The sequence below is a fragment of the Rutidosis leptorrhynchoides genome, chromosome 2 (assembly GCF_046630445.1).
Source record: "Rutidosis leptorrhynchoides isolate AG116_Rl617_1_P2 chromosome 2, CSIRO_AGI_Rlap_v1, whole genome shotgun sequence".
NCBI lineage: Eukaryota > Viridiplantae > Streptophyta > Magnoliopsida > Asterales > Asteraceae > Rutidosis > Rutidosis leptorrhynchoides.
In genome coordinates, this window is record NC_092334.1 from 109,897,510 (window position 1) to 109,908,061 (window position 10,552).

A 10,552-nucleotide genomic window follows, 5' to 3' on the forward strand; every position below is an offset into this window, starting at 1 on the left:
CACAAATTTAGGTAATGAAAATGGGTGATTCTTACCTTGTTTGAATCAGTAAAACACAAAGAATCGATTTCTAACACAAATCAAACTTCAAATCGAGATTTGGAGAATTAGGGTTCAAGAGGTGAAGAAATTAGGTACGGGAGTGATTTTAGAGAAAAATCTAGAAAATGTGGAATGAAGCAAGTAATACCCACTTATTTGGGTTAAAACCCATACCCCACAACACACGGGTATTTATCAGTTATCTAAAATCTTTCGTACCTCGTTAGGCGGCCCTAACGGAGTCCAAATTAAATAAACAAACATGTTCTGTGACCCTTGTCACAAACTGATCTTAACCAAATAATAAAAATAACACTATTCATATAATTAAAATAAAAGCATATAAAACACATAATAAAATCCTAAGGGCAAAATAGTCCACTTACAACTAGCCCATGTTCCAGTCTGTTACAGAATTCGATACAAGACTTCAGGATCAACTCAACGTTACTAAGGGAACGCACACACGCTGAGAGGTGCGCCCACAACGTCGTTCATCACATCCGGAATATATTTTGGCTCCCGTAACAAGCTACATCTCTGAAAAATCACAGCCTTTATCGCCCGAAGATTCACAAAACAAATCGTCTCGCCACTCGCAACATCAAAATCGGAACTCTCTCATACAAGATCCAACGGTCCGATCATGACCAAACCTACAGTCCAAGTTTCACGTCGTTCCAATGGTAGACGAACCCTCTATGATTTTTCTCTCACTGCATCTCCAAACCCGAACAAAGTAAAATTTTAAAGGCGATCCGACGATTAACGAACCCGTAATGATTTTTCTTCTCTAACAGCTCTGAATCATAACAGTTTAAACCTGAATGGCAGCAGCTTCGAAAAACTATATCTCAAGATCTAACGGTTCTATCTTCCTCAAATTTTTACGGCCATTAGACCTATGTATCTAGCACCTTCGGTAAAAATTTCAAACCAATCCAACTGTTAACGAACCTGTTATGATTTTTCTCCTCCATCTGCGCAGTAGAATCCGAATTTTGAAAGTTCATCATTCCCTCGAACGGGACCGCAAGGAATGATAACTTAGATCTGATACCCGGATCTTCCCGAAATTCTCTCAGCAACAAGACCCATCGATCTGATCATCGACCCCGTTGACTGATCCCATGATCATGATACATGTTGCATCACATCATATACCCGTCGTTCTTCACCATCTTTCAATTCGCCATCGTGCCCATACTCGAACCTTGAGCTCTAGATACCACTTGTTTGGAATTCGGTAGGCCCTAACAAGACAAGTTATTTATATGAATCACTTACCCACAAACGACAAGCGAATAATAAAGCATAAACGCTAAATGTAAACGACACAGGGATTTAACGTGGTTATATCCCAACTCCAAAATGCGGAGAAGGGTTTACTCCACGGGCGCAAACCAGAGATTTTTTACTATAACTTTTCGTGCACACATTACAATGAGGCTAGGGGTTACAATTTATAGGAAGAGATAAATTTGTCCACCAAGTTAAACTTGTCCTTCAAGCAAAAGACATTCCATAAATATCTATTACTTGCTCCATACTCTATTCCTACTAAAAGATTTAATTAAGGCAACAGAATCTCTACGACTTATTCACCAAATCAAACACACTACGACTTGTTCACCAAGTCAAGCGTCTTGTTCACCAAGTTACGTCTTATTCCTTTGATCAAATTCTTCACACCTTCAACAATGAGTCATGGCAACATCCCTAGAACCCATTATAAATCCCCACAAGACTCCGATCATCGTTCCCCTCAAATAGCTATACACAAATACGGGGTGAACACTCCAATCAAAAGACAATTAGATAAACCAAAACCGACAACTTTATAGTCAAATCAAAAAAAGCCATTACCAAGTATTATATCTAGTTTTCCTTAAATCATTTCATTATTTTTCTTATATCTTACTTCGGAATCAAGGTTCTAGATTTAAAAGAATGATTGATAATTGAGATACCACTCACTAATAACTAGAATTCTTTGTGTCATGACATACGGGCTTCAAGCCACTTCATCAATGCATTCAACTCTTCAAAGCAGCCTTCCTTGACCACTTGTTATGGAAAATATTCTTCGAAAGCTCGGTCATATTCATCTAGAAAATTTGTATCGAAACATTAAAATTTAAAATCCCGCAACGGATGTAAAGAAAGGCTTTTTCTCGCTGTTGTAGCTGCTTGGATACTCAAATTGTCTACTTCATAAATTCTTTCTCAACCCGTTTATACAGTTTTTTTTTTTTTTTCCTTTGTTAGCTTCTATCAACATTGTGCACCTCACATGGACGTGAAAATGCCCTTGGGTCACTAAATGAGTTATTCATTTCTCTCGAAGGTGCAGATCCGTAGTTAGACTTTGAGTTTGATCTAAGATGGGTTCATGTCAAGTTGGGTGTAGTGGCCAAGACAAGCTAGCCACATCTCGTGGGAAAAGAACGAGTAAAATCGACTTCCTAACATTTTTTTTGAGGAGATGAGTTACCTTTACTTTATTTGAAAGGGTATAAAATCTCAAGTCATTAAAAGTATACATAGGTCACATCCCTCCATTAGCCAAGAGCACATTTGATATGATGGATTTCTCTTTCTTTCGATTGAGCGTCAATACTTTTTGAGATCTCGAGGCTCAACCATGAACGAATGAAGTGCATCAAAACACTTACAAAGTAACTAGTTGGTTAATAACTTATTTCTATTTACTCCGTTTGTTAGATTTTAAGGAATTATGTTCAATCAAGATGTTGATATATTAGCTAAATGGTAACTCCGTCTAGAAATCTATTACACAAAAGTTCAAGTAATTAATTACATTTATATGAATTTTCTAAGGATGCAGTTTGTTTTGCCAGTATAGCATTTCGAAATTTTAATACCATTTTTAATATAAACATGTTCATATTCAAATTTTATCAACATATCTTAGTGTGGTCAGAGGAAATGATTGAAACGGCAACAAAATAACTCAGTAAGTCCACACACTTTTGAATAAAAGATAACGTTTTTCTTCGAGCAGCATAGTGGAAAAACCTTATTTAATAGAAAAAACTTTATATGATAAATCCATGTTTTCATCATATGGGTGGCTCTTTTTATAAGTAATAAAACCAAATCATAAAGTTAGAAAATCATATGAACTAAATACTGAGAAATGTTAATGACGAGAATCATTACACTTGAGGGTCCAACAAAAAATCACTTGCCTACTACAAAAATGATCCAATAGTTTTGTTATTATCTGGACGAAAAGAAGTAACATACGATTAATTAACAGAATCGAAGTGAATTACCAATATCACCAATATCACCTATATATAGTTATATATCTATAAATATTAATTTGTTTAAGTACTATCTTGTTATCAATTATTTGCTTAATCTTTTTTTTTCTTTCTATTTTAAGCATATTCTGTTTATTTTTATTATTATTTAATAAAGTAATAAAAGAACTAATGTTGTCACTAATGGCATGTTTCGGGAGTTTTGACTACTCAATTCAAGTGCAAAGTAATATACTTTTCTCTTTTTCTAGCGACAATATTAAGGTCACTGACGGGGCAATTAGTCACCCACCCGATCATAATTTAGGAAGTCACACGTGATGCTCACTTCGTACATATGTTAGGAGAAAACCTCAAGATTTGCACCCAGGGAAAGCCCTCGTGTTACCTTGCTGAATATGAGCAAAAAACACCATTTGCAAGAAACCCAGAGGACTCCATAACCAATTACAAAGCAAATTGCATTATGAAATCCCCAAATGAAGCTCGAATTCGAAACCTCTCAAACATCCAAATAACAATAACCACCCAACTAGATGAAGATGGTTAAAAAGTAACATACTTTATAATTTACATATTGTTGCGCGCGCGCACACACACGCGCGCGCGCATATATATATATTGGGTAAGCGAGGAAACCCTCCTATGAACGAGCACATTGACTCCCCCATTGAAGGTAAAACCCCGGGTAATATATATATATATATATATATATATATATATATATATATATATATATATATATATATATATATATATATATATATATATATATATATATATGGTCATCAATAAAATGAAAGCACACTTTTTTGGGAGAAGGGGAAAGCAAATTTTTTATTTTTATTTTCTCATATATTTTTTTAAATTTTTATTTATTAAACATTAAGACCACATGAAAATATGAACATTTGAAAAAGACACTTTGTGATTAATTTATTATTTTGGTGGAAAAATGGAATAAACCCAAAACACCAAACCCTAAACCCTAAACCTTAAACTCTAAATCGGGCTAAATTTTACTTCACAAAATATGGAAAAAAAACGTTCATATTCTTCACGAACAATATTATCTTGAATATTATTTTTGTCGATCGTTTTCCCGCCTAAATAATAACATTCATCACGAAGTGTCTCTTCTAAATGTTCATATTTTCGTGTGATCTTAATGCCGGAAAAAAAAAATTCCAAAAAAAACGAGAAAAAAAAAAGTTTTTGCTTCCCCTCGCTTCCCCCCGATTGGTTACTTCCCCATTGATCCTGCCCCTATATATATATATATATATATATATATATATATATATATATATATATATATATACACACACACTAGTAAAATCTTCATCCGTGCATATGCACGATCCATGAAATGATACCTTAAATACAAGTTCATAGATGCTACCATGTTAACTTGTTCTGATTTGCGTATATATTTCCTTGTGAATTTTGAGACTATTCATGTGCATTATTGTGCATACACATAATGGCTACTTAGTGGTACCACACCCGACACAAATTGTACCCAATAGGTTCTCTGCCAAAGCTTTCTAATGCTAGCCTTACACACTTGGCAGCCAATCCTGTGTTCCATGCCAAAGCTTTCTACATTCAGGTTTGAACTCATTGAATATCCTAAACGACGCTATATTGTTGATCCTGTTTCATTCATAATGTGATTTATACTAATCATACATATAATGTGATTTATACTAATTATATATTTACACAGCAATGAAAGACAACCCAATATCGGAACTACACTTCTGTATGGCTCAGGTAGTAACATAATTAACTCGATCAATCCTACACGTTTGTATGTTGTATCTAACCTGTATCTGTATCTGCCTCAAATTTATAACAACATTTTGTTTTCTCAAATTATGCATCAAAACTTCTACACACAACAAACTTATCAAAAACGAATGTCAACACCATTTTCTAGTGTCTACCATATTACCATAAGGGTAATCCCGGATAAACCACTTTTTCAATCATCATAAACTGCAACACAATAACTCATTATTTTTTTCCATCATCAACCTAGAGCAAGTAAACAGTGTGCTTATAATCACGATCATGATAAAGAATAACAAAGCGTTACGTATTTTCTATGCCTACTTAATTTACATCATAGGTTATCAGTTTGATCATCTAAATAACAACAAAAATAGAAAATACAATAAATAAATAGTCATTATAAATATTTAAAAAAGACAATTACCTTTAACAAGAAAGTAAGATCAGGACCTTCACTTATCATGTTATCAACAACAACATGACCCAAAACCTTAAGCTTTTGTGTAATCAATGACTTCAAACTCGCATCATTAGAATTAGATTAATCACAAATAAACGCAGGATCAGAGACATGAGCTTCAATTCAAAACTCAGCTTAATAATTTTTATCATCAATCAGTGGTTATACTTCATATGTTTTTTTCGCTTCCATCTCCATCCCCATAAACCTTAAAAATAACCATAAGAAACGAAATACTCATAAGCAACTTGAAAGAGCATAACAATAACAATTTAATTGATAAAAGCTTATTGACCTGAGCATACGAATCAACATAGTCGGGATGAACATCATCAATTTCCCTAAAATACCAAATTTGAACACTTCTGTAATTTCGAAATCCCAATTCGTACGACCAAATTTAACAAGTTCTATTGTGACAAATGATTTTAACAACCAGTAATAAAATTAAAGGAGCTGATTTATACTTGTATAAATTATAAAACACAATAAAAGAGGCCTTGAAATTACCTTTACGACAACCCAGTTGTATATTGACACAACAACGTTAGCGTATGAGTGATCATCCATTGGTTCAGGCAAACTAACCCAATTCTCTGTCTATACCTGGATCAACAGTTTATAATGAACTTACCATTTTTTTAACATATTAGAAGTTGTGATGCACTACAAAAAAACTTACGGTAGATACATAACTCTTCCCTTCTCCTTGCCAAAGTAAGTGTTTCAAAGGGTATCACTAATCTCTTCTTCACTTAAACATACTAACAAACCATGGATATGCATAAAATATAGTTGTAGTAAAGTTCAAATAACAATCAACAACATCAAAGTTGTTGCAAAAGCAACCAAAAATTCATCATATAGAAATAAAATCCATCCCTAGCTAACTCAAATACACAAGGAAACAATTATTTTTTAATTAACTTGTAAGTAAGTACTATGATACCCTGACTGTATGTTCGATCTCCTTCAAGGGTTCAACAATAATATAATATTAATCCAAAAAAAAAATTATCTGTTGACCTATACATTAAAAAGTTATTTATTAATTCAACAACAGTATAGTATATAAGTTTTAGATTACTGGATTAATAGAGTATCTTTAGAGAGAATGTCAATTTTGCTTCAGCTAAACGGTTCAATTTTAGGTATACAAGCTAAGGTCAAGAAACTCGTATTTTAACAATCAACATATACTTACCTGAGGAATAACAGTTGAGTGATCGGAGTGAGCAAGAAAGATTCGACCGAACGGTACGTTGCATCCGCCACCGCTTCAAATGGATATCGATTGTTGTTGTTGTTGTTGTTGTTGTTGTTGTTGTTGTTAAATGAATTAGAAATTAGATTTGTTACTTGATGCGGTGTCTGTGTATAGCGAAAGCAGTAATGATATATAAAATTAAAATAAACTAATTAAATCAACAAAGAAAATAAACTTTAGATATGATTGAAATCATCATCAATGTAACACAATAAGTAAAGAGGTATATAAAATACCAAGTTTCATCTTCAATGATGGTGCAAACCCATAGAGAGAAGAATCAGAGAGATGGGAAAAGGAAAAACACAAAATAAATTAAAAGGGGTAAAGCTGAGTTTCACACATGAAAGGAGGGAGATGAAGTAGCTGTCTCAATCGAAGGGAAAAATGTGTAAATGTGATAAAAGAGAGTCAGACACATAGAGGGAGAGTAGGGATGGTAATGGATGTTGCATCATGCACATCCACCCGATCCGACCCATTTATACTGGATATGAATGATGTAAATGGACGATTAATGAATATGGATATGGATATGGATATGAATGATCTAAATATTTCGTGGATCGGATCTTGATGACAACTTATCATCCACGGATATATCCGTTATCACCCGAAATACATCTATATATACATATATACGTACTAAAATATAATCATTTGAATCTACATATTGATTGATATACATATACATATAACCTACAAATTCGTAAATTATTAACGAAAATAAGAGTTGTAATAGTCACAATTATTAAATTGTTACTAACAATATTCAAAGTTACGTATTTAGATTAGTTTAAACTTATATCTACAGATATTATAACGTATTTTGTTCATTTAAATTCACAATCGGAGAAAAATTACAATCAAATCATGTGTAACAAATTAAAAATATAAAGATTAAATATTTACATTTGTTATATCTATGTTGAATTGATAAAACCGTCATTAGATTAACATTACATTTGATATTCAACGGATGTCCATTAACCCGCATAATCCATCGGATATGGATATGGACGGATGAACTGAAGTTAAATGGATATGGATATGGATATGGATGAGCAAAAATTAAATGGATATGGATGTGGATATGGCATCATCCGATCCATATCCGATCCATTGCCATCCCTAGAGATGAGGCATCTGTCAATTGGGAGAGAAAACGTGGCATTTAAGGGTTAGAGCCAAAGAAGCTTGGTGGGTGATGATGTGACTAATATACATCTGTTACCCTCAAAATTTATATATGATTCAAACACTACAAATAAGCACACACAACTAACGAGCACTTAGAACCCGGTTATTATAGCACTTCAATGTAAGTATTATTATCAAGTTCGTCCCAAGAGAGCGGTGTAAGTCGAATATTTGAAACTATCAATTGTCCTAGGGTTTGTTTGATTGAGGGTTTTTGATTGATTTTAATTAACAACTAAAACTTACACAATTAAACAAACTTAAACTTAAACAAGTAAACTAGTAGCAAGTAACAAGTAACGAAATATTAAGAACTTAAATCAATTAACTAAGAAGTGTTCACTTATATAATCCTCTCTATGCTTGGATTGCTCTGTTTTACCCAAATTGTTATCGCACTAGTTGTTGAACTATTAAATGTTTAACATTACTACCAAACCTCAATCAAATAACACTCCACGAATTCACATAAGCATTGCATTCTAAGATCAAGTTAAGCATGATTGGTTATTGAGATTATGCTTGGGTTGAAATCACTTAGAACCCTTCAACTATCGAAATCACTTAAGATAATCGACACTACTATGTTGACTAAAGGCCAATTGAAAACCAACCTAGATCAAGAACACAACCACTTGAAATTCTTAAGCTAGTTGTCTAGATCAATCAAGGTGTTGAAGCACAAATCGATTCACTTTTCAAATCTCTAAGAGGGATACTCAATCTATGTAATCAAAGTAAAGCCAAAAACAAATGCATAACAATGGATATTTAGCTAACGTAATAACACTTGATCTTGTAATTCATTCAAACAACATCATTCAATTGATTTTGGGGCAAACACTTGCATTAGAGATTTATAGATAAGCAAACATAAGAGATTTAGCCAATCATGGCTAAGATTACACTAATAATAAGCATAGAAATACAAACAATCATCATCTTAAAGTTATTACAAGCAATAAGTTCAAAGTAGGTGAAGAAAAGTGGAGATTACAACTCAAATTCAAGAAATGGAGATCTAGAGCTAAAACTATGATGAATCTTGAGCTAGCTTCCTTCAATCCACCTTCAAACACCAATGGATGATGAAATTAGGGTTTTGTAGGTGAAAATCGGACTTAGAATTGCTGCTCTCTTGAAAATGACCTAATCTCGTTCCTTTTATAGTGCTAAAAATCTGGGCTGAATCAGTGACAACAGCGCCGCTTTTGGAGCAGGAGCTGCGCTTTTGGCATACTTCAGGAGCGGCGCTTTTGACATAGGAGCGCCGCTTTTGCTTCATTCAGGGGCGACGCTTTTGCCTGAGGAGCGCCGCTTTTACTTGGCTAGGAGCGGCGCTTTTGGCAATAGGAACGACGCTTCTGGCTACTGGTGGAAAATGGTGTCAAAACGTGCACAAGAACGTCGCTTTTCATTGAGGTGCGGCACTTTTATCGGTAGGAGCGGCGCTCTTATATCAGGAGCAGCGCTTTTGATGCTGAATTCTGCACTTGCCATTTTCTTTGCCATTTTTGATCAAGACTTGGTCAATTTTACACCAAATTAAGTCCTTAGCCCCCAAATTGCCATTTAGCTCATAAGCATACCAAATAGGCTCCATAATCATCAAAAACTGAGCAAAGTGAGGGAGATTTCGCGAGATAAAACATGTATAATTGGAGCGATATCAGTGGGTCATAGTAGTTTTTGATATTTTGTAAGTTTTGTCTGTAAATCAAAGAAAAATAGGGAGAAAGTGAGGGTGAGAACCAGCGACAACCCAATTATAATGAAAAGAAAAAGCAAGGAAATACAAAGGGGCCTGCCACATGTCATCAAGTGAATCTGCTACAGTAATTTGAGTGTCTTATATATATATATATATATATATATATATATATATATATATATATATATATATATATTATTTAGTTCTTAAATGTCAGTTGGTTTAAGTAAAATATTGGCCAAGGTCTTTCAAGTTAAATATGAAGATGCTTGTTTTTGTTCAAAAACTATAAAACCAGGATTAAACATGTGCATTATATGGGACTTATTGATTTAACCTTGCTAATCTCTTTCACCTTTTGAGTCGATGTTTTCTTTAAGTCAACTTCCACAAGTTAACATACTTTCGAGCTTGGTGAACTCAATAGATATGTTAGATACTAGTATAAGAAAGTTGAATTTATGAATAAATATTGTTAGATGGGTTATTGTTAAAGGGATTATGCTCACATTTATATGTGTGACCCGTGTTCTATAAGGGCCCATTACCGTCACTAAACCCATTAGGTTTAGCAGTCTTATTATTATTTATACATGCTCAGCTGTAAACGAGAGGCAATCAATAAAAAATAGGTTTTCCATACAACATTTCTTTTTAGATCCGGACAAATCAAGTTCAATCTGTTAATTGATATGAGTCGATGGTATGGAAAACCTATTTTTATTAATTGCCTCTCGTTTTACAGCTAAGCATGCATAACTAATAATAAGACTGCTAAACCCTAA

At 33.6% G+C, this 10,552-nt stretch overlaps 1 long non-coding RNA gene across 1 annotated transcript; it reads right to left on the minus strand.

Moving 5' to 3' along the window:
• Positions 1-4,949: 4,949 nt before the first annotated feature.
• LOC139891294 (uncharacterized) lies at positions 4,950-7,255 on the minus strand. The gene is made up of 3 exons (XR_011773603.1): positions 7,093-7,255; positions 5,554-6,960; positions 4,950-5,372 (listed from the first exon to the last, which is right to left on the minus strand). It is a non-coding gene; the product is annotated as an uncharacterized lncRNA (long non-coding RNA).
• Between the last annotated feature and the right edge of the window lie 3,297 nt (positions 7,256-10,552).